This window comes from Arachis ipaensis, chromosome B8 (assembly GCF_059453495.1).
Source record: "Arachis ipaensis isolate K30076 ecotype BB chromosome B8, ASM5945349v1, whole genome shotgun sequence".
NCBI lineage: Eukaryota > Viridiplantae > Streptophyta > Magnoliopsida > Fabales > Fabaceae > Arachis > Arachis ipaensis.
Window position 1 is genome coordinate 95,092,012 of NC_142443.1, and position 20,629 is coordinate 95,112,640.

The 20,629-nt window shown below is 38.9% G+C and overlaps 2 non-coding genes across 2 annotated transcripts; both read left to right on the forward strand.

Moving 5' to 3' along the window:
• Positions 1-831: 831 nt before the first annotated feature.
• LOC148548894 (small nucleolar RNA R71) lies at positions 832-938 on the forward strand. Its single transcript, XR_015897760.1, has one exon. It is a non-coding gene; the product is annotated as a small nucleolar RNA R71 (small nucleolar RNA).
• An 8,995-nt stretch (positions 939-9,933) lies between these two features.
• LOC148548895 (small nucleolar RNA R71) lies at positions 9,934-10,040 on the forward strand. The gene has a single exon (XR_015897761.1). It is a non-coding gene; the product is annotated as a small nucleolar RNA R71 (small nucleolar RNA).
• The last annotated feature ends 10,589 nt before the right edge of the window (positions 10,041-20,629 follow it).

Consider the following 20,629-nt stretch of genomic DNA (forward strand, 5'->3'; position numbering starts at 1 on the left):
ACCACTGGACGTCCCAGGAGGTCTTTCTCCTTGGGATTCACGTCCTCTCCTCTCCTCACAGGTTCGGCCATGATGCTTATGTCAATGGCCTTGCACTCTCCTTTTGGATTCTCTTCTGTATTGCTTGGGAGAGTACTAGGAGGGATTTCAGTGATCCTTTTACTCAGCTGGCCCACTTGTGCTTCCAGATTTCTAATGGAAGACCTTGTTTCATTCATGAAACTCTCAGTGGCCTTAGATAGATCAGAGACTAAATTTGCTAAATTAGAAGCATTTTGTTCAGAGTTCTCTGTCTGTTGCTGAGTGGATGATGGAAAAGGTTTACTATTGTTAAACCTGTTTCTTCCACCATTATTAAAGCCTTGTTGAGGCTTTTGATCCTTCCATGAGAAATTGGAATGATTTCTCCATGATGAGTTATAGGTGTTTCCATAAGGTTCACCTAAGTAATTCACCTCTGCTATTGCAGGGTTCTCAGGATCATAAGCTTCTTCTTCATAAGAAGCCTCTTCAGTACTGTTGGATGCAGCTTGCATTCCATGCAGACTCTGAGAGATAATATTGACTTGCTGAGTCAATATTTTATTCTGAGCCAATATGGCATTCAGAGTATCAACTTCAAGAACTCCCTTCTTCATAGGCGTCCCATTGCTCACAAGATTCCTTTCAGAAGTGTACATGAACTGGTTATTAGCAACCATGTCAATGAGTTCTTGAGCTTCTGTAGGCGTTTTCTTTAGGTGAATGGATCCACCTGCAGAAGTATCCAATGACATTTTAGCTAAGTCAGACAGACCATCATAGAAGATATCTAGGATGGTCCATTCTGAAAGCATGTCAGAAGGACACTTTTTGGTCAGTCCTTTGTATCTCTCCCAAGCATCATAGAGGGATTCACCTTCTTTCTGTCTGAAGGTCTGAACGTCCACTCTAATCTTACTAAGCTTTTGAGGAGGAAAGAACTTGGCTAAGAAAGCCTTGACCAGCTTATCCCATGAGTTCAGGCTATCCTTAGGTTGAGAATCCAACCAGAGTCTAGCTCTGTCTCTTACAGCAAAAGGAAAAAGCATGAGCCTGTAGACTTCAGGATCTACTCCATTAGTCTTTACAGTATCACATATCTGCAAGAATTCAGTTAAGAACTGAAAAGGATCTTCAGATGGAAGTCCATGAAACTTGCAGTTCTGCTGCATCAGAGAAACTAATTAAGGTTTCAGCTCAAAGTTGTTTGCTCCAATAGCAGGAATGGAGATGCTTCTTCCATGTAAATTAGAATTTGGTGCAGTAAAGTCACCAAGCATTCTCCTTGCATTATTATTATTTTCGGCTGCCATCTCCTCTTTCTGTTCGAAAATTTCTGACAGGTGCTTGCTGGTTTGTTGTAATTCAGCTTCTCTTAATTTTCTCTTTAGAGTCCTTACAGGTTCTGGATCTGCTTCAACAAGAATATTCTTGTCTTTGCTCCTGCTCATATGACAAAGAAGAGGGCACAAAAAAATAATAATAATAGAGATCCTTTTTTTTTTTTGAATGAGGGATAGATGTTAGTAGATGAATAAACAAATAGAAGGAGATGAGGGAGAAGAGAATTTTCGAAAATTATTTTTGAAAAAGGAGTTAGTGATTTTCGAAAATAGTTTTTGAAAAAGGTTAGTAATTTTTGAAAATTAAAATAAAAAAATTAAAATAATTAGTTAATTAAAAAGAAATTTTTGAAAAACAGGGAAGGAATTTTCGAAAATTAGAGAGAGAAAGTTAGTTAGGTAGTTTTGAAAAAGTTAAGAAACAAACAAAAAGTTATTTAGTTAGTTGAAACAAATTTTGAAAATCAATTTTGAAAAGATAAGAAGTTAGGAAGTTAGAAAAGATATTTTGAAAATCAAATTTTTTGAAAAAGATAAGATGAGAAGATATTTTTGACAAGATATGATAGAAATTAGTTTTTGAAAAAGATTTGATTTTTAAAATCACAATTAATGACTTGATTCACAAGAAATCACAAGATATGATTCTAGAACTTAAAGTTTGAACCTTTCTTAACAAGTAAGTAACAAACTTGAAATTTTTGAATCAAAACATTAATTGATGATGTTATTTTCGAAAATTATGAGTTAAAATTAAGAAAATATTTTTGAAAAATATTTTTTTTCGTAATTTTCGAAAATAACTAAGAAAAATGAAAAAGATTTTATTTTTGAAAAAGATTTTGAAAAAGATGAGATTTTTAAATTGAAAATTTGATTTGACTCATAAGAAACAACTTGATTTTAAAAATTTTTGAAAAAGTCAATCCAAATTTTTGAATTTGATGAGAGAAAAAGGGAAAGATATTTTTTTTATTTTTAAATTTTTAATGATGTGAGAGAAAAACAAGAAAAATGATGCAATGCATGAAATTTTTAGATTATAACATGTGATGCATGCAAGAATGCTATGAATGTCAAGATGAACACCAAGAACATTATGAATGTCAAGATGAACATCAAAGACACAATTTTGAAAAATCTTTAATGCAAAGAGAACATGCAAGACACCAAACTTAGAATTCTTTAATGCTTAGACACTAAGAATTCAAGAATGCATATGAAAAACAAGAAAAGACACAAAACATGCAAATGCAAAGATCAAACAAGAAGACTTACCAAGAACAACTTGAAGATCATGAAGAACACTATGAATGCATGAAGATTTTCGAAAAATGCAAGATGCACATGCAATTGACACCAAACTTGTAGCATGACTCAAGACTCAAACAAGAAACACAAAATATTTTTGATTTTTATGATTTTATGAATTTTTTTTGTATTTTCTTTTAATTTTTTCGAAAATCATTTTGAAAAAGAAAAATAAGGATTCAAAATTTTTCATATGAATTCCAGGAATCTTGTACTCTTTAGTTTAAAGCCCCAATCTGAGGGTTAGACATGGCTTAATAGCCAGTCAAGCTTTAGAATGGATTTACATCCATTGAGGTGATTAGTTGAAGACCAATCCCAAAGGAGTTTGGGTATGGCTTTTCAGCCAGATAGGATTCAACATGTTACCATGAAACTCTAGAATTCATTCTTGAATGTTTTGAAGCCATAGAATAATTTATTTTTGAAAATATTATTTTTATTATTATTTTTTTTTCGAAAACAAAAGAAAAATTTTTTTAAAAGATTTTTGAAAAATTTTTGAAAACAAAACAAAAAGAAAATTACCTAATCTGAGCAACAAGATGAACCGTCAGTTGTCCATACTCGAACAATCCCCGGCAACGGCGCCAAAAACTTGGTGCACGAAATTGTGATGTCCAGGCTCGAACAATCCCTGGCAACGTGAGCAACTTGGTACGCGTAATCGTGATTACACTTTAATGATGTAAAATTCATGGCTCTTTATTTCCCTGGCAATGGCGCCAAGAACATGGTGCCAATACCATGGTTCACAACTTCGATACAACTAACCAGCAAGTGCACTGGGTCGTCCAAGTAATACCTTACGTGAGTAAGGGTCGAATCCCACGGAGAATGTTGGTATGAAGCAAGCTATGGTCACCTTGCAAATCTCAGTTAGGCAGATATAAATTGATAATGGTGTTTTCGAATAATAATTAGTAGAATAGGGATAGAGGTACTTATGTAATTCATTGGTGAGAATTTCAGATAAGCGAATGGAGATGCTTTCATTCCTCTGAACCTCTGCTTTCCTGCTATCTTCATCCAATCAGTCTTACTCCTTTCCATGGCTGGCTTTATGTGATACATCACCACTGTCTATGGCTACTTTCGGTCATCTCTCGGGAAAATGATCCAATGCCCTGTCACGGCACGGCTAATCGTCTGGAGGCATCACCCTTGTCAATGGCTTCATCTTATCCTCTCAGTGAATAATATGCTCACGCACCCTGTCACGGCACGGTTATTCATCTGTCGGTTCTCGATCATGCTGGAATAGGATTTACTATCCTTTTGCGTCTGTCACTAACGCCCTGCAATCGCGAGTTTGGAGCTCGTCACAGTCATTCATTCATTGAATCCTACTCGGAATACCACAGACAAGGTTTAGACCTTCCGGATTCTCTTGAATGCCTCCATCATTCTAGCTTACACCACGAAGATTCTGGTTAGGAGATCTAAGAGATATTCATTCTAGCTTATTTCATGTAGAACGGAAGTGTTTGTCAGGCACGTGTTCATAGGGGAGGATGGTGATGAGCGTCACACATAATCATCACCTTCATCACGTTCTTGGGTGCAAATGGATATCTTAGAAGCGAAATAAGATGAATTGAATAGAAAACAGAAGTACTTTGCATTAATCTTTGAGGAACAGCAGAGCTCCACACCTTAATCTATGGAGTATAGAAACTCTACCGTTGAAAATACATAAGTGAAAGGTCCAGGCATGGCCGAGATGGCCAGCCCCCAAAACGTGATCAATAGATCAAAAGATAATCCAAAGATTCCAAAGATGGTCAAAAAGACTAGTAAAAGGTCCTATTTATAATAAACTAGCTACTAGGGTTTACATGAGTAAGTAATTGATGCATAAATCCACTTCCTGGGCCCACTTGGTGTGTGTTTGGGCTGAGCTTAAGTGTTGCACGTGTAGAGGTCCTTCTTGGTGTTGAACGCCAGCTTTTGTGCCAGTTTGGGCGTTCAACTCTGGTTTTGGCTCCTTTTCTGGCGCTGGACGCTAGATTTGGGTAGAAAGCTGGCGTTGAACGCCAGTTTACGTCGTCTATTCTTAGCCAAAGTATGGACTATTATATATTGCTGGAAAGCCCTGGATGTCTACTTTCCAACGCAGTTAGAAGCGCGCCATTTCAAGTTCTGTAGCTCCAGAAAATCCATTTTGAGTGGAGGGAGGTTAGAATCCAACAGCATCATCTGAATCTGATTTCTGCTCAAGTCCCTTAATTTCAACCAGAAAATACCTGAAATCACAGAAAAACACACAAACTCATAGTAAAGTCCAGAAATGTGAATTTAACATAAAAACTAATGAAAACATCCCTAAAAGTAACTAGATTCTACTAAAAACATACTAAAAACAATGCCAAAAAGCGTATAAATTATCCGCTCATCACAACACCAAACTTAAATTGTTGCTTGTCCCCAAGCAACTGAAAATCAAATAGGATAAAAAGAAGAGAATATACTACAAATTCCAAACTATCAATGAAACAGAGCTTCAATCATATGAGCGGGACTTATAGCTTTTTGCCTCTTGAATAGTTTTGGCATCTCACTTTATCCATTGAGGTTCAGAATGATTGGCATCTATAGGAGCTTCAAATTTCGAATAGTGTTATTGACTCTCCTAGTTCAGTATGATGATTCTTGAACACAGCTATTTTATGAGTCTTGGCCGTGGCCCTAAGCACTTTGTTTTCCAGTATTACCACCGGATACATAAATGCCACAGACACATAATTGGGTGAACCTTTTCAGATTGTGACTCAGCTTTGCTAAAGTCCCCAATTAGAGGTGTCCAGGGTTCTTAAGCACACTCTTTTTTTGCTTTGGACCTTGACTTTAACCGCTCAGTCTCAAGTTTTCACTTGACACCTACACGCCACAAGCACATGGTTAGGGACAGCTTGGTTTAGCTGCTTAGACCAGGATTTTATTCCTTTAGGCCCTCCTATCCACTGATGCTCAAAGCCTTGGGATCCTTTTTATTTGCCCTTGCCTTTTGGGTTTAAGGGTTATTGGCTTTTTCTGCTTGCTTTTTCTTTTTCTTTCTACTTTTTTTTTTCGCCCCTTTTTTTTCTTTGTTTTTTTTTTCTGCAAGCTTTGTTCTTTGCTGCTTTTTCTTGCTTCAAGAATCATTTTTATGATTTTTCAAATTATCAAATAACATGTCTCCTAGTCATCATTCTTTCAAGAGCCAACATATTTAACATTCTTAAATAACAACTTCAAAAGACATATGCACTGTTCAAGGATAAATTCGAAACTCATGTACTTCTTGTTCTTTTGAATTAAAACATTTTTCATTTAAGAAAGGTGATGGATTCATAGGACATTTATAACTTTAAGACAGAGTTACTAACTACTAATGATCATGTAATGAAGACACAAACATAGATTAGCACATAACATAGAAACGAAAAACAGAAGAAATAAGAACAAGGAATGAATCCACCTTAGTGATGGTGGCGTTTCCTTCTTGAGGAACCAATGATGTCCTTGAGCTCTTCTATGTCTCTTCCTTGTCTTTGTTGCTCCTCCCTCATTGCTTTTTGATCTTCTCTTATTTCATGGAGCATGATGGAGTGCTCTTGATGTTCCACCCTTAGTTGTCCCATATTGGAACTCAATTCTCCTAGGGAGGTGTTGATTTGCTCCCAATAATTTTGTGGAGGAAAGTGCATTTGAGGCATCTCTGGGATCTCATGGAAATGAGCTTCTTGCGCCTCTTGAGCTCCATGACTGGGCTCTCTTGCTTGCTCCATCTTTTTCTTAGTGATGGGCTTGTCCTCTTTAATGAGGATATCTCCCTCTATGTCAATCTCAGCCGAATTGCATAGGTGGCAAATGAGGTGAGGAAAGGCTAACCTTGCCATGGTGGAGGACTTGTCAGCCACCTTGTAGAGTTCTTGAGGTATAATATCATGAACTTCCACCTCTTCTCCAATCATGATGCTATGGATCATGATGGCCCGGTCTATAGTAACTTCAGACCGGTTGCTAGTGGGAATGATTGAGCATTGAATAAACTCCAACCATCCTCTAGCTACAGGCTTGAGGTCCAATCTTCTTAGTTGAACCGGCTTGCCTTTGGAGTCAATCTTCCATTGAGCTCCTTCCACGCATATGTCCATAAGGACTTGGTCCAACCTTTGATTAAAGTTGACCCTTCTAGTGTAGGGGCGTTCATCTCCTTGCATCATGGGCAAGTTAAATGCCAAGCTCACATTTTCCGGACTAAAATCCAAGTATTTCCCCCGAACCATTGTAACATAGTTCTTTGGATCCGGGTTCTTACTTTGATCATGGTTCTTGGTGATCCATGCATTAGCATAGAACTCTTGAACCATTAGGATGCCGACTTGTTGGATGGGATTTGTTAGAACTTCCCAACCTCTTCTTTGAATTTCATGTCGGATCTCCGGATACTCATTTCTTTTGAGTTTGAAAGGGACCTCAGGGATCACCTTCTTCTTGGCCACAACATCATAGAAGTGGTCTTGATGGGCTTTGGAGATGAACCTTTCCATCTTCTATGACTCGGATGTGGAAGCTTTTATCTTCCCTTTCCCCTTTCTAGAGGATTCTCCGGTCTTAGGTGCCATCAATGGTAATGGAAAAACAAAAAGCTTATGCTTTTACCACACCAAACTTAGAATTTTGCTCGCCCTCGAGCAATAGAAGAAAGAATAGATGAAGAAGAAGATGAAATGGAGGAGAGGGAGAGGGTGATGTGGTTCGGCCAAGAAGGGTGTAGAGGGGTGTGTTGTGTGAATTTGATGAAGAATGGAGGGCTTTATATAGGGAAGGGAGGGGGGAAAGGTTTCGGCCATATGGGTGGGTTTGGGTGGGAAATTGGTTTTGAATTTTTGAAGGTAGGTGGAGTTTATGAGGTAGGTTTATGGGGAAGAGTGGATGGTTGTGAGTGGTGAAGAGGTGATGGGGAAGAGAGTTTGAGGTGATTGGTGAAGGGTTTTTGGGGAAGAGTGTTTATGGGGTTGTGTGAAAGAGAGTGGTGAGAAGAAGTGAGTGGAGGTAGGTGGGGATCCTGTGGGGTCCACAGGTCCTGAGTGGATCCTGTGGGTCCACAGATCCTGAGTGGATCCTGTGGGGTCCACAAATCCTGAGGTGTTCAAGGATTTACATCCCTGCACCCATTAGGCATGTAAAAATGCCTTTGCACACAACTCTAGGCGTTCAGCGCCAGGTTGGTGGCCATTTTGGGCGTTCAATGCCCATTTGTGTGCCATTTCTGGCGTTGAACGCCAGAACCATGCCTGTTCTAGCGTTCAGCGCCCAGAAGCTGCCCATTTTGGGCGTTCAGCGCTAGAACCATGCTCTGTTCTGGCGCTGAACGCCAGACAGATGCTCCTCCAGGGTGTGATTTTTCTTCTGCTGTTTTTGATTCCGTTTTCAATTTTTATATTTATTTTGTGACTCTACATGATCATGAACCTATAAAGACATATAACTAAGAAAAATATAGTTAGATAAATAAAAATTGGGTTGCCTCCCAACAAGCGCTTCTTTAATGTCAATAGCTTGACAGTGGGCTCTCATGGAGCCTCACAGATGTGCAGAGCTTTGTTGAGACTCTCCAACACCAAACTTAGAGTTTGGATATGGGAGTTCAACACCAAAATTAGAGTTTGGTTGTGGCCTCCCAACACCAAACTTAGAGTTTGACTGCGGGGGCTCTGATTGACTCTGCTTTGAGAGAAGCTTTTTCTGCTTCCTCTCCATGGTTGCAGAGGGAGATCCTTAAGTTTTAAACACAAGGGAGTTCTCATTCCATTGAAGGACTATTTCACCTCTGTCAACATCAATCACAGCTCTTGCTGTGACCAGGAAAGGTCTTCCTAGGATGATGGATTCATCCTCTTCCCTTCCAGTATCCAGGACTATGAAATCAGCAGGGATGTAAAGGCCTTCAACCTTTACTAACACGTCCTCTACTTGTCCATAAGCCTGTTTTCTTGAACTATCTGCCATCTCTAATGAGATTTTAGCAGCTTGCACCCCATAGATTCCCAATTTCTCTATTACAGAGAGGGGCATGAGGTTTATCCCTGAACCAAGGTCACACAGAGCCTTAAAGATCATGGTGCCTATGGTACAGGGTATTATGAACTTTCCAGGATCCTGTCTCTTCTGAGGCAATGTCAGTTGATCCAGATCACTTAGTTCATTGATGAACAAGGGAGGTTCAACTTCCCAAGTATCAATGCCAAATAATTTGGCATTCAGCTTCATGATTGCACCAAGAAACTTGGCAGTTTGCTCTTCAGTAACATCCTCATTCTCTTCAGAAGAGGAATACTCATCAGAGCTCATGAAGGGCATAAGGAGGTTCAATGGAATCTCTATGGTCTCTAGATGAGTCTCAGATTCCTTTGGTTCCTCAGAGGGAAGCTCTTTATTGACCACTGGACGTCCTAGGAGGTCTTTCTCCTTGGGATTCACGTCCTCTCCTCTCCTCACAGGTTCGGCCATGATGCTTATGTCAATGGCCTTGCACTCTCCTTTTGGATTCTCTTCTGTATTGCTTGGGAGAGTACTAGGAGGGATTTCAGTGATCCTTTTACTCAGCTGGCCCACTTGTGCTTCCAGATTTCTAATGGAAGACCTTGTTTCATTCATGAAACTCTCAGTGGCCTTAGATAGATCAGAGACTAAATTTGCTAAATTAGAAGCATTTTGTTCAGAGTTCTCTGTCTGTTGCTGAGTGGATGATGGAAAAGGTTTACTATTGTTAAACCTGTTTCTTCCACCATTATTAAAGCCTTGTTGAGGCTTTTGATCCTTCCATGAGAAATTGGAATGATTTCTCCATGATGAGTTATAGGTGTTTCCATAAGGTTCACCTAAGTAATTCACCTCTGCTATTGCAGGGTTCTCAGGATCATAAGCTTCTTCTTCATAAGAAGCCTCTTCAGTACTGTTGGATGCAGCTTGCATTCCATGCAGACTCTGAGAGATAATATTGACTTGCTGAGTCAATATTTTATTCTGAGCCAATATGGCATTCAGAGTATCAACTTCAAGAACTCCCTTCTTCATAGGCGTCCCATTGCTCACAAGATTCCTTTCAGAAGTGTACATGAACTGGTTATTAGCAACCATGTCAATGAGTTCTTGAGCTTCTGTAGGCGTTTTCTTTAGGTGAATGGATCCACCTGCAAAAGTATCCAATGACATTTTAGCTAAGTCAGACAGACCATCATAGAAGATATCTAGGATGGTCCATTCTGAAAGCATGTCAGAAGGACACTTTTTGGTCAGTCCTTTGTATCTCTCCCAAGCATCATAGAGGGATTCACCTTCTTTCTGTCTGAAGGTCTGAACGTCCACTCTAATCTTACTAAGCTTTTGAGGAGGAAAGAACTTGGCTAAGAAAGCCTTGACCAGCTTATCCCATGAGTTCAGGCTATCCTTAGGTTGAGAATCCAACCAGAGTCTAGCTCTGTCTCTTACAGCAAAAGGAAAAAGCATGAGCCTGTAGACTTCAGGATCTACTCCATTAGTCTTTACAGTATCACATATCTGCAAGAATTCAGTTAAGAACTGAAAAGGATCTTCAGATGGAAGTCCATGAAACTTGCAGTTCTGCTGCATCAGAGAAACTAATTAAGGTTTCAGCTCAAAGTTGTTTGCTCCAATAGCAGGAATGGAGATGCTTCTTCCATGTAAATTAGAATTTGGTGCAGTAAAGTCACCAAGCATTCTCCTTGCATTATTATTATTTTCGGCTGCCATCTCCTCTTTCTGTTCGAAAATTTCTGACAGGTGCTTGCTGGTTTGTTGTAATTCAGCTTCTCTTAATTTTCTCTTTAGAGTCCTTACAGGTTCTGGATCTGCTTCAACAAGAATATTCTTGTCTTTGCTCCTGCTCATATGACAAAGAAGAGGGCACAAAAAAATAATAATAATAGAGATCCTTTTTTTTTTTTGAATGAGGGATAGATGTTAGTAGATGAATAAACAAATAGAAGGAGATGAGGGAGAAGAGAATTTTCGAAAATTATTTTTGAAAAAGGAGTTAGTGATTTTCGAAAATAGTTTTTGAAAAAGGTTAGTAATTTTTGAAAATTAAAATAAAAAAATTAAAATAATTAGTTAATTAAAAAGAAATTTTTGAAAAACAGGGAAGGAATTTTCGAAAATTAGAGAGAGAAAGTTAGTTAGGTAGTTTTGAAAAAGTTAAGAAACAAACAAAAAGTTATTTAGTTAGTTGAAACAAATTTTGAAAATCAATTTTGAAAAGATAAGAAGTTAGGAAGTTAGAAAAGATATTTTGAAAATCAAATTTTTTGAAAAAGATAAGATGAGAAGATATTTTTGACAAGATATGATAGAAATTAGTTTTTGAAAAAGATTTGATTTTTAAAATCACAATTAATGACTTGATTCACAAGAAATCACAAGATATGATTCTAGAACTTAAAGTTTGAACCTTTCTTAACAAGTAAGTAACAAACTTGAAATTTTTGAATCAAAACATTAATTGATGATGTTATTTTCGAAAATTATGAGTTAAAATTAAGAAAATATTTTTGAAAAATATTTTTTTTCGTAATTTTCGAAAATAACTAAGAAAAATGAAAAAGATTTTATTTTTGAAAAAGATTTTGAAAAAGATGAGATTTTTAAATTGAAAATTTGATTTGACTCATAAGAAACAACTTGATTTTAAAAATTTTTGAAAAAGTCAATCCAAATTTTTGAATTTGATGAGAGAAAAAGGGAAAGATATTTTTTTTATTTTTAAATTTTTAATGATGTGAGAGAAAAACAAGAAAAATGATGCAATGCATGAAATTTTTAGATTATAACATGTGATGCATGCAAGAATGCTATGAATGTCAAGATGAACACCAAGAACATTATGAATGTCAAGATGAACATCAAAGACACAATTTTGAAAAATCTTTAATGCAAAGAGAACATGCAAGACACCAAACTTAGAATTCTTTAATGCTTAGACACTAAGAATTCAAGAATGCATATGAAAAACAAGAAAAGACACAAAACATGCAAATGCAAAGATCAAACAAGAAGACTTACCAAGAACAACTTGAAGATCATGAAGAACACTATGAATGCATGAAGATTTTCGAAAAATGCAAGATGCACATGCAATTGACACCAAACTTGTAGCATGACTCAAGACTCAAACAAGAAACACAAAATATTTTTGATTTTTATGATTTTATGAATTTTTTTTGTATTTTCTTTTAATTTTTTCGAAAATCATTTTGAAAAAGAAAAATAAGGATTCAAAATTTTTCATATGAATTCCAGGAATCTTGTACTCTTTAGTTTAAAGCCCCAATCTGAGGGTTAGACATGGCTTAATAGCCAGTCAAGCTTTAGAATGGATTTACATCCATTGAGGTGATTAGTTGAAGACCAATCCCAAAGGAGTTTGGGTATGGCTTTTCAGCCAGATAGGATTCAACATGTTACCATGAAACTCTAGAATTCATTCTTGAATGTTTTGAAGCCATAGAATAATTTATTTTTGAAAATATTATTTTTATTATTATTTTTTTTTCGAAAACAAAAGAAAAATTTTTTTAAAAGATTTTTGAAAAATTTTTGAAAACAAAACAAAAAGAAAATTACCTAATCTGAGCAACAAGATGAACCGTCAGTTGTCCATACTCGAACAATCCCCGGCAACGGCGCCAAAAACTTGGTGCACGAAATTGTGATGTCCAGGCTCGAACAATCCCTGGCAACGTGAGCAACTTGGTACGCGTAATCGTGATTACACTTTAATGATGTAAAATTCATGGCTCTTTATTTCCCTGGCAATGGCGCCAAGAACATGGTGCCAATACCATGGTTCACAACTTCGATACAACTAACCAGCAAGTGCACTGGGTCGTCCAAGTAATACCTTACGTGAGTAAGGGTCGAATCCCACGGAGAATGTTGGTATGAAGCAAGCTATGGTCACCTTGCAAATCTCAGTTAGGCAGATATAAATTGATAATGGTGTTTTCGAATAATAATTAGTAGAATAGGGATAGAGGTACTTATGTAATTCATTGGTGAGAATTTCAGATAAGCGAATGGAGATGCTTTCATTCCTCTGAACCTCTGCTTTCCTGCTATCTTCATCCAATCAGTCTTACTCCTTTCCATGGCTAGCTTTATGTGATACATCACCACTGTCAATGGCTACTTTCGGTCATCTCTCGGGAAAATGATCCAATGCCCTGTCACGGCACGGCTAATCGTCTGGAGGCATCACCCTTGTCAATGGCTTCATCTTATCCTCTCAGTGAATAATATGCTCACGCACCCTGTCACGGCACGGCTATTCATCTGTCGGTTCTCGATCATGCTGGAATAGGATTTACTATCCTTTTGCGTCTGTCACTAACGCACTGCAATCGCGAGTTTGGAGCTCGTCACAGTCATTTATTCATTGAATCCTACTCGGAATACCACAGACAAGGTTTAGACCTTCCGGATTCTCTTGAATGCCGCCATCATTCTAGCTTACACCACGAAGATTCTGGTTAGGAGATCTAAGAGATATTCATTCTAGCTTATTTCATGTAGAACGGAACTGTTTGTCAGGCACGTGTTCATAGGGGAGGATGGTGATGAGCGTCACACATAATCATCACCTTCATCACGTTCTTGGGTGCGAATGGATATCTTAGAAGTGAAATAAGATGAATTGAATAGTAAATAGAAGTACTTTGCATTAATCTTTGAGGAACAGCAGAGCTCCACACCTTAATCTATGTAGTGTAGAAACTCTACCGTTGAAAATACATAAGTGAAAGGTCCAGGTATGGCCGAGATGGCCAGCCCCCAAAACGTGATCAATAGATCAAAAGATAATCCAAAGATTCCAAAGATGGTCAAAAAGACTAGTAAAAGGTCCTATTTATAATAAACTAGCTACTAGGGTTTACATGAGTAAGTAATTGATGCATAAATCCACTTCCTGGGCCCACATGGTGTGTGTTTGGGCTGAGCTTAAGTGTTGCACATATAGAGGTCCTTCTTGGTGTTGAACGCCAGCTTTTGTGCCAGTTTGGGCGTTCAACTCTGGTTTTGGCTCCTTTTCTAGCGCTGGACGCCAGATTTGGGTAGAAAGCTGGCGTTGAACGCCAATTTACGTCGTCTATTCTTGGTCAAAGTATGGACTATTATATATTACTGGAAATCCCTGGATGTCTACTTTCCAACGCAATTAGAAGCGCGCCATTTCGAGTTCTGTAGCTCCAGAAAATCCATTTTGAGTGCAGGGAGGTCAGAATCCAACAGCATCAGCAGTCCTTCTTCAACCTCTGAATCTGATTTCTGCTCAAGTCCCTCAATATCAGCCAGAAAATATCTAAAATCAGAGAAAAACACACAAACTCATAGTAAAGTCCAGAAATGTGAATTTAACATAAAAACTAATGAAAACATCCCTAAAAGTAACTAGATTCTACTAAAAACATACTAAAAACAATGCCAAAAAGCGTATAAATTATCCGCTCATCACTAGGATTTGTGGATTAAGATCAATTATGCCTATTTAACTTACCCTCGATGTTAGGGTTGACTAAGTGGGATTAACTCTTCATAATTGACATGTTTGTGGTCAACGACTAAGATAGGAATCTGTTCCGAGGGTTACCTGAAACTGTAGGTCGATCTCGGACGAGATCTGTGGTGATGGCCGGAGTTGCCGTGTCTGACTTGTTGGACCTGGTGGTGTTGCAGATCCTTGGTCATCGGAGGGTGGTGGTATCTGCAAGAGACTCCGATGCTTAAGTTAGCATGGGCTTTAAGCAGGTATTTAGTAAAATCAGAGTATGAGCTATACCTGGGTGCTCTAGTGTATTTATAATGGTGTAGAGTGACCTTTCTGGAGATAAGATAGTTATCTTATCTTATCTTTGAGTGAAGTCATCTTATCTTTAAGGGGAACCGCCTTTATCCTTCTAGGCTTTGGCTTCCTTTAGATTAGGCTGTGTCCCTTTGTTTGGGCCAGCTTGGGCTTCTTATGTCGATTTGGCCAAACTCTTTTAAAGAAGAGGTCGGGGGACCTGACCTGAAGAGGTCGGTCACTTTGTCTTCGATCAGTTCGGGTCGGATAGCTCGACCCAAGGTATGAACAGTGCCCCTGCTTGAGCTTGATTTTACTTTTAAGGTCGCGTCTTCAGACTTCGATCTTTTGGAGAAGTCAAACTCAAGCATTTAGCTTTTTTGTCGATCTCCGTATAACTTCTGCTTGTCTCCTTTAAATGCGGAGCGTTATTTTCTTTTTGTTTAATTACTGCGCGCATTGTGCTTCCTTGGGAACGTGTGAGGTTTAAATGCTCATTAACTCCCCTTTTGTCGTTTCCCTTCTTTCCCTCTTTTCATTTCATTTTGAATTTTGAACTCTCATATTTCAGTTTCTCTCTTCCTTTCTTTTTGCTCTTGGTTTGCTGCATCACTTTGTTTCTCTCGACCCTCTGTTTTTGCATTTTCCGTTCTTCCTCCCTTGGTGTTTCTTCGTCGTTGTTTCTTCTGGATCCTTCCCTCAACGGTCGCTTCTTCTTCCTCTTCAGGTTGGTGTTTTCTTTTCCCTTTTACTATTTTCGTTTAGTCACTTTTTCGTATGTCTCTGCTGTTGCATGTGCTTTTTACTGACTTTTGTCTCTGAGAATCTTGACCCTTTCGAGGAATAAATGGTGGTTGTCTGAAAAAGCTTGCGCCTTTTGTGGTGATCCCTGTATTTCCTTTACTATGATGTGTGCCTGGTGATTTTTGCTTTCCTAGGGTTTTATTTGGGCCGTTCCTGCATCTTTCATTTCTGCGTGTCTTTGTTTCTGGGTTTACTACTTTGTTTGGACCATTTTGGTGAAGAAAGATTTGTAGTTTTGATGATTCTTATTGATGATGATGAAATTTCTTGCTGCTTAGTGATGTTACTAGAAGAGGATTGTTTGTGAGATGGTTAGGGCATAGTCTGTTGATTTCCTTCTTTTCGGGTTCCTGCCTGGTTATTGCCTCCAAAGGGTGTCCCTGGATTTTAGTGTGAATCCTGGGGTTTTCCTTTTGCTGCGGTGTCTAATTCTTGTCGTTCATACATTATTGTCCGAATTGTTATCATATCTATTCGAGTTGCTTGGTAGTAACCCATCTTTTCTTTTTATTCCTGTAGGAATAGTTGGCCTATGTCTTCTTGCAAAAATATTGTTGAGATGTCTACTAAGATCTCGGATGGCATGTCTGACTGGCTGGACTCCATTGTGTTAATGTGTGTTACCATTGCTGACTCTGAGTATTGTGTGCGGCTTAGGAAGCACCATAGGATTTGTAGTGATATGGATCAAGAAAAGAACTATGAGTTAGTGTCTCCTGACCCTGAGGAGAGGGTTACTTTTCCCTCTTTGACTCAAGGTGAACGTCCGTTTTTCTATGCTTATGACTATTTCTTTAGTAAATTGAATATCACCATTCCTTTTACCCCTTTTGAGACCGAGTTGTTATGGTCCTGTAATGTAGCTCCCTCTCAGCTCCATCCGAATTCTTGGGGCTTCATAAAAATCTTTCAATTGTTGTGTCAGGAGCTGGATATCCGACCTACTCAAACTCTTTTCCTTTACCTTTTTGTTCTGACAAAGCCTGGGGTGGCGAAGAAGAAGGCCTCCTGGGTCTCTTTCCGAGCCACTCAAGGAAAAAAGGTTTTCTCTATGTATGACGAGTCCTTTAGGGATTTCAAAAGCTTCTATTTCAAGGTCCGAGATGTTGAGGGGGCTCGGCCCTTCTTTTTGGATGAAAATGATGAGCCTCCTTCCCTTTGTGCTGGCAGAAGAATGTAGTAGTAGCTAGGTACTCCTGGGAAAGTTTGGATAAGGTCGAGAAGGCCTTTGTAAACGTGTTGGAGGAAAATTGGGGAGAGCCTCCCCATCTTGACACGAATAATTTTTTAGGAGATCCTTCCCTTCTTCGTGCCGAACTGGGTAGTGACCGACTTCATTTCAATTTTTTGTTTATATGATTGTCGATTTGTCCCTTTCTTGCTTGTAACTAAATCTTTGTTTTTTCCTTTTTTAGAGATGGTGAAGTCCACGGATTCTATGAAGCATTTCTGTAGGGAAAAGAAGGTGACAGCTGTTTCCAACATCTCAGCCAAGACTACAGAGGGAGAGTCGACTCAAGTTCCACAAAAGAAACCATCGTTGAGTGCTTTTGGGCCGAGGAAGGTTATTCCAACCCCTCAGGTCCGGATTGTCCCTTCTGACCTAGTTCGACCACCTTCTGGTGCTGCCTCATCTCCTACCGCTGGTCCTCCTCCAAAAAAACAAAAAACTGTTGAACCTTATGACTTGGATGCCCCAGATTTTGATGCTATGGGGTTTGTTGATAATCAAATTTCTTTTTTTATCGACTTTCAATGGATGATGTGTCCATCCTTAACCACTTGAATTTTATCACCAGTAACAGTATTCGGATGGCCCACATGGGAGCAGTTCTATTCCGAACTGTTCAGGGATCCCCAGTTCATGCTACGAAAGCTTTTCTTGAGGATGCCAAGTTGGAGTTCAATAGGATTAAGGGTTTGAAGGACGAGTTGGATGCTAGGGTGATTAAGCTAAAGCTGGACTTGGAGAAGGAGAAGTCGCAGGCTACTGCCGCTGAGGCTACTGCCAACCTGGCTGGAGAAACGGAGAAAAACTACATGGAGAGCTATACCCACACTTATGCCGAGGTGTTGGAGCTAAGGGAGAGGCTTGAATCTACTCTTGCGAATTATGCCGATCTCCATGGTCATCTGGTAGATAATGTGACGGGTGCTTATGAGAATCTAAAGGCGCAGGTTCGAGTTCTTCCTCTTGAACTCGACCTGACGCTCTTTAGCCTGGACAATGTAATGAAGGATGGTAAAATAGTGCCCGCCCCAGATGATGATGATGAGCCTCCTCCTTCTGCACCACCAGCCAAGGCTTCTGCAGCCACGACTTCTTCAAATCCTTCTGCTGAGGTCGACCATTCTCAACCTGATCTGGATTGTGAAATTCTTAATCGTGAGGATGGGACCGTGGACGCCATCCCTGTGAATATCATTCCTCCTCCTTTGGCTACTGATGCTATTACTGGGGAAACTTTGAACCTGTTATGACGTTTCTGTTTTATCTGCATAGCTGATGAGCGGATAATTTATACCCTTTTTGGCATTGTGTTTACATAGTTTTTAGTATGTTTTAGTTACTTTTTATTATATTTTTATTAGTATTTTATTCAAACATAACAATTCTGGAGTTTACTATAAATTTGTGTGTTTTTTTGTTATTTCAGGTATTTTCTCGCTGAAATTGAGGGACCTGAGCAAAAATCTGATTCAGAGGCTGAAAAAGGACTGTAGATGCTATTGGTTTCTGACCCTCTTGCACTCGAAGTGGATTTTCTGGAGCTACAGAACCTCAATTGGTGCGCTCTCAATTGCATTGGAAAGTAGACATTCTGGGCGTTCCAGTAATATATAATAGTTCATAATTTTTTGGAGATTTGATGGCCCAAACTGGCGCTAAAGATCAGCCTAAAACTTTCTGGCGTAAAACGCCAGAACTGGCACCAAAATTGGAGTTAAACGCCCAAACTGGCACCCAAGCTGGCGTTTAACTCCAAGAGTGGCCTATGCACGTGAAAGCTTCAATGCTTAGCCTAAGCACACACCAAGTGGGCCCCAGAAATGGATTTCTGCACTATCTGCACTTAGTTACTCATTTTCTATAAACCTAAGTTACTAGTTTAGTATAAATAGCAGTTTTTACTATTGTATTCATATCTTTTGATAATTTTTAGATCTGAGACTTGGACTTGGAGGCTGGCCATTCGGCCATGCCTAGACTATTTTCACTTATGTATTTTCTACGGTGGAGTTTCTACACCCCATAGATTAAGGTGTGGAGCTCGGCTGTTCTTCATAAATTAATGCAATTACTACTGTTTTCTATTCAATCACGCTTGATTCTATTCTAAGATACCCACTCGTACTTCAATATGGAGAATATGATGATCCGTGACACTCATCATTATTCTCAAACCTATGAACCCGTGCCTGACAACTACTTCCGTTCTATCTGAGCTCAACATAGTCATTGGGCGATAGCTTGAGTGCGTATCTCTTGGGTTTCTAATACACGGACCGAGTCCGTGAGATTAGTATCTTTGTGGTAGAGGCTAGAACTAATTGGCAGCCATTCCTGAGATCTAGAAAGTCTAAACCTTGTCTGTGGTATTCCGAGTAGGATCTGGGAAGGGATGACTGTGACGAGCTTCAAACTTGCGAATGTTGGGCGCAGTGACAGTGTGCAAAAGGACAAGGGTCCTATTCCGACGCTAGCGGGAACAGACAGATGATTAGCCATGCGGTAGCTGTACTTGGTATTTTTCATCCAAGACGAGATATCCGACAGTTGATTAGCCGTGCAGAGATCGTACCTGGTATTTTTCATCCGAGAGGATCATACAGCTTGCCATGGAAGGGAGTACGCATGATTGGAAGAAGGCAATAGGAAAGCAGAGGTTCAAAAGCAACAAAGCATCTTCAAACGCTTATCTAAAACTCCCACCAATGAAACAAATAAGTTTCTTTATCTTATTTTATGTTTTATTTATCTTTTAATTATCAAAACCCGATAACCATTTGAATCCGCCTGACTAAGATTTACAAGATGACCATAGCTTGCTTCAAGCCGACAATCTCCGTGGGATCGACCCTTACTCATGTAAGGTATTACTTGGACGACCCAGTGCACTTGTTGGTTAGTTGTGCGGAGTTGTGAAAAGTGTGATAACGATTTCCCACACCAAGTTTTTAGCGCCGTTGCCGGGGATTGTTCGAGTTTGGACAACTGACGGTTCATTGATAAACCCCTATTTTATGATTCATCTTGTGCTCAAATTGAATGTTTTTTATCAATTCTTCACCCACTTATTCATATGAATTGCATGGTTTTACTTTTCCTTTCTTATTATGCGATAAGTGTGAAAACATGTTTCCTATGCTTTAAAAGTATTAATTTTAATTATCATTTATTACCATTCGATGCCATGATTTGTGTGTTAAGTATTTTAAGGTCTCATAAGGCAGGAATGGCTTAAAGGACAGAAAGGAAACATACAAAAATGGAAGGAAAGCACAAAAATGGAGTTTTTGAAGAAAAGGCATCGACGCGGACGCATGGATGACGCAGACGCGTGCCTATGGCAGTAATGCGTACGCGTGGATGACGCGGATGCGTGCCTTGAGAAGAACGCAATTGACGCGTACGCGTGACAGACGCCACGTACAAGAATCTGTAGAAAATGCCCGCAGCGATTTCTGGACCCTTTTTCGGCCCAAATCTAACCCAGAAACACTAAATATAAACCAGAGAATAGAGGAATCAAAGGACACGGAGAACGACAGATACCATATACAGAATTTTAGGATTAGATGTAGTTTTAGAGAGAGAGAGGCTCTCTCCTCTCTCTCAAGTTTTAGGATTAGGATTCCTTTTATTTTACTTTATGATTACTACTTCAATGCCAGGTTCAATGTCACTTTAATTAATATTTCTCTTCTACTTTTATTTATTCCAATGCTTTTACTTGTTAATGTTCCAATTTGGCTTATGAACCATTCATGTTATGATTTTCTTAATTAGTGCAATTTGAGGTATTTCAGACTTATGATTGTTTTATTTATGATACTTTGAATTTAATTATTGATTTATTTTCTCCCTTTGGCTTTGGTTAAGTAATTGGTAACACTTGAGTTATCAAACTCAGTAGTTGATTGGAAATTAGGATTGCTGATTGAGTTGAATCCCTCTACTGCTAGTCTTTCCATAGAAGTTGACTAGGACTGAGGAATCAAGTTAATTAGTCCATTTGACTTTCCTTATTTAGTAAGGATTAACTAAGTAGGAGCAATAACAATTCTCATCACACCTGATAAG